The sequence below is a fragment of the Quercus suber genome, unplaced genomic scaffold, assembly GCF_002906115.3.
Source record: "Quercus suber isolate HL8 unplaced genomic scaffold, Cork oak 2.0 scaffold_377, whole genome shotgun sequence".
Classification (NCBI taxonomy): Eukaryota; Viridiplantae; Streptophyta; class Magnoliopsida; order Fagales; family Fagaceae; genus Quercus; species Quercus suber.
In genome coordinates, this window is record NW_027069829.1 from 147815 (window position 1) to 152871 (window position 5057).

Consider the following 5057-nt stretch of genomic DNA (forward strand, 5'->3'; position numbering starts at 1 on the left):
AAAAGAAAATTACCTGGTTAACCCGTATGTATACTCGCTTAAAATTTGAAAAATTGAGCAGGGTCATCTAAGTGTGCTAGTTCATTGACTTTTTAAAATTTTGACGTTGTGCTTATGCATATGATGATTCATTTCTGAATGCACAACTTTCCAGTTCCCTTTGTTTTGTCTTAATTTTATGTTGGGAGATTATTGTTATTATTTTTTTGAATCCAGACCAAGCGGCCAAAGCTTTATTGAAGAAAGAAAACTGGGACAGATTACACATAGTCCCTTATTACAAGAGATGTTGAATTTGTATGTTGGGAGATTTGTATGCCGAGACTTGAATTTTTAATTAAATTTGACATTGTGCTTAAAATATTTAGGGCGTTACAATTTTAAACGTGAGTAGTTACCCAACGCAAGCCACAATTTTAATAATTTTATTTTAAAAATATACATTTTAAATTTGTTATTTTAATTTATTTTAGATTTTGAAACATAATTTAGATTTTTTAAAAGTTTAATTTATATTGTTTTCGAAACTTGGTTTTCTTAGATTGGAATTTTATGCTCGATTGTGCAAATTATAATTGATGATCCAATCAAAACTAACCAAATTATTAAGAGTTGGGTTATGACGTTTCTCAACTTGAGAGGGTTGGATTAGGTTGAGAAATGCCTCAATTCAATCTAATATATATGATTTATGCACACTCATAAGATTGAGAATTTTTTTTTTTTTAAGAACCCGGTAAGAAAATTTATTAATGCAAATCAAATTAAAAAATATCCTCCAAGTCACATGGTAGATCTTCTAACCAAACATCAAAATCAGTAGATGCAATTGCTCTACAAGCGAGGGCATGAGCAAGTTTATTCCCCTCTCTCTTAACATGACAAAAACTACATTCAACATTTGAAACTAAACTATGAATTTCAGCAATAACATGACCAAACATAGTCCTCGAAGGCCTAGCAGCTAAGGCTTGGATAACCCGTAAGGAATCACCCTCCACGACCATGGACTGAAGACAAATCTCCTTGGCAAAAACAATGGCTCGACTAGCAGGTAGAGCCTCCACCATGTCCACAGAACCTGGGTGCCTCATTTTTTGGCTTCAAGCACCAATAACCAATCCTGCCAAATCCCTTATAACCACTCTAAGACCTGCACAAGCCTGCTCCTCAAATAAAGCACCATCAAAGTTTATTTTAAATAAGGTACCAAACCCTCTCTTTGCAGGTTGAGAGAAACACTTTGCTTACAAAGACGGAGATGTTTATTTTTGGAATGGTATAGGTAGTTTTATTTTTAGTGGGAGGTATAGGTAGTAATTGGCCAAGAAACAAGTGGCAACATATATATATATATATAATTTTTTTTTTGATGAAAATATACGATATATTTTGAGTGGTTGATATCGTAACAAATTTAGAATAACATCTAAGAGCATCCGCATCAGTAGATTGCATAATTTCTGTCCATTTTACCAAAAAAAAAAAAAAACATGTTTTTTCTATTTTACACACCCACTTTTACAAAACACCTACATCAGTTTGTCTATTCTACACATTTATTCAATAAAATATTTATTCTTGACTCAATACCCAGCCACCATCAATGATCAAACAAAGAAAAAAAAAAAAAAGAGCAGCGGCAATCATCAACCCAGCCTTTGTCATCAACCCACCCATCAAAATCCCAAAACCACTAATCAAAATCATCAAAACCTACTCATCAAAATCATCAAAACCACTTATCAAAATCCTAAAACCATCAAACAAAGAAAAAAGATAGCAACGACAATCAGCGTGAGTAGTAGTGAGTGAGGTAATCAGCGGTGGCATGGTTGTGACGAGACTCGAGAGAGCAGCAGAGCAGTGGACCATCAAAACCCACTAATAAAAATCACAAAACCATCAAATAGAGAAAAAAGATAGCAACGGCGATCAGCGAAAGCAGCGGCGATCGGTGAGGCAACAATAATCGGCGTGAGTAGCAGTGAGTTAGGTGATCGGCGGTTGCACAATTGTGGCAAGACTTGAGAGAGCAGAGGAGATCAGTGGAGGAAAAGAGAGCATGAGGTGAGAGTTAGACTAAAGAGAAAAAGAGAAAGTAAGGTGGAGAGAGCAAAAAATAGTAAAATATTAAATGCAAGAGCTACAGTAACCGTACATATATGCAATTTTTTTGTAGCACTTGTGCATTTATACATAATTTTACACCCACTGATGTGGATGTTTTTTTGGTCAAAATATGTAAAATGAAGTGTTTTTTTTTTTTTTGTTGTTGTATTTTGTAAGACTTTGCATCTACTGATGCGGATGCTCTAACTTCTAAAACTACTGTAGGACGTTTTTTGGTTGCAACCTCCATATTGGTATAGTTGATTTTTAAAATAAAATAAAATATTGAATTTTTAATTTTTAATGCAAGCTAAAAGCCAGCAAAAACGTGTGATGCATTGAAGAGTTTTATTGAAATTTGATAAAGATTTAAGTTATGTTTGGTAGACTGTAATAGATATTGTAATAGTCATTCATACGGTTTAGTTATTCAGTAGTTTGATTATATTTTTATTACATAAAATAGTCTTTTCTTATAAATGGTTATTCTATAAGATGAGAAATAATTATTACTCTTTAAAAGGTTATAATAAGTATTCCTTAATAAGTGAAATAATTTTTAAAATAAATGTATTTCTAAATATACAAACTTTTCATGGCCATATATATGAGCATATATATATGGAAATTATAAAAACAAAAAATCATAAAAAAAATGTTCTTTTATAAAAAATCATAAAAAATGTTCCTCTCAAATTTAAAAAAAAATATAATTTTTAGTAAATATAATTTTATATATAAAATGTTTTAAAATTTAAAAAAAAAAAAAAATTTCTAGTAAATATAATTTTATATATAAAATGTTTTTCCTATAGGTAGATCTTAAGTTTTGTTTTAATCTATATATACTATAAAATCGAAGTCTTTGACCTTTTGTTAACTTTTTTTTATGTTGTGACACATAAGCTTTGGAGGCTTTACAATTTTCCACATCACTTATTTATTTTTAAATTTTATTGTAAAAAAATAAACATCCAAACTGAATTGTGAAAACCCAACTCCTACTGGGTTAAGCACCTTATCACCATTGTTAAATCTTCAACGATCATGTCTGTCTCGCTATCTCTCTCATTCTTTCTCCATTTCAGTGTTTACTCTTCTTCTTCTTCTTTTAGTGGTTTTGCTCAATGCTTGACTGTCAATGTCTCGCTCTCTTTTGTTCTTTCTCTGTTTCATATTTTAAAAAGTGTTTCTTGACTCTTCTTCTTTGCAATTAGCTTTATTTTTTAAACATTTTAATTAGTTGTCATCTTTGCAAACCTATGTGGCAAACTAGCATCTCGAGACTCTAAAACTCAAGTACAAAGATAGAACTTGAGCCTCTAAAACTCGAGTTGCATGCGGTGACAGTCTAATGTGGAAATAAATCCATGTGGAACTCGAGTATTTAAAACTCAAGTTTTTGCGTTCACTTGATCTATCCTCTATTCATCTTCTTCCTTCGTGAGTTCTACTTCTTCCTCTGTTCTTCTTCATCCTCCATCCATGGGTTCTCTTCTAGTGGCTTCTTCTTCTTGTGGGTTCTTCTCTTTCCATGGTTCTTCTTTCTTCTTCAAATTCTTCAGACAATGGGTTCTTCTTTCTCCTTCAAATTCTTTAGATCTTGTTCTTCTTCAAAATCTTCTATGAAACTCGAGTTTTGGAGACTAAAATTCTACGTGGCAAAAATCTCCTTATTAGCAATCAAAACTCGAACTTGTGACGCTCGAAGTTCCTCAACGAACTTGAGCCTCACAAACTCAAGATGTTAATTTTCTTGATAGTTTCAAAACCTTGTTACTAAGGAGATTGTTTCTCGTAACCATGCTAAAGGGCAAATATCCCCTCATATTTAATTTATTGGTTTCTTGGGCTTTGTTTTTCAATGGGATGTACAATTCAATGACACACACTCCTCTAGATTTCTAGCTAGCTTAGTCTATTGTTTAATTAGTTTCTCTTATTTAAATTTTTATGGGGAATGGGTCTCACAACAAAGTGTAATGGCGGACAAACCAATGTCCACGTCACTATTCAGGTTTTTTTTTTTAAAATTATAATTTAATGGAAAATATCTCTCTTAACTCTTTTTTATTAGGTTTCATACAAAAAGTTTATTGGGTTGTTGGGCTTTGGCATTTAGTGTGCCTTCCAAACAGTATTTTTTCCTTTTATTTATTTATTTATTATTATTTTTTTTTATTGAGAAGCGCTCCATCACGTGGGTTTTGTCTGTCAATGGATCCGTGCACTATTGGTCTTTGGCATTTAGTGTACGTTTGAATAGCATTTTGCGCGTCCAAACATCTAGTGTTTTTCCATTTTTTTTCAATTATATATTGAGAAGCGCTCCATCACGTGGGTTTTGTCTGTTAGTGGGTCCCGTGTACTGTTGGACTTTGGCATTTAGTGTACGTTTGGATAGCATTTTGCGTATCCAAACGTCTAGTGTTTTCCCTTTTTTTTTTTTTTTTTTTTAATTATATATTGAGAAGCACTCCATCACGTGGGTTTTGTCTGTCAGTGGGTCCCATGCATTGTGCACGGGACCCACTACCTCTTTTACTGAAAAATTTTCACTGAAATTGCACTGTTCAGTGGGTCCCGTATATTGTTCACAGGACCCACAAACCTCTTTTTTCACTAAAACTTTCATTAAAAATAGGCCCACGGTACTATTCACACATTTAAAAATTATTTTGTTATAGTGTTTTCAGTTTTCAGCAAAATAAGCGTATCCAATCACACTCTAAAAATATATTTGAAATATAGATCTTTATATTTATTTAGATTATTTTAGTTACTAATTTAATATAATTATTTATCTTTTAGATAATTATTAAATTAATTATGATGTCATCACAGTTTAATCTCAGTTAAATTTCGATCTGACGTTAAAAAACCTTGAACCTCTCTTTTTTTCAGTTCTTTGAACAGTCTAGGTTTAAAAACCATGGTGGTCATGT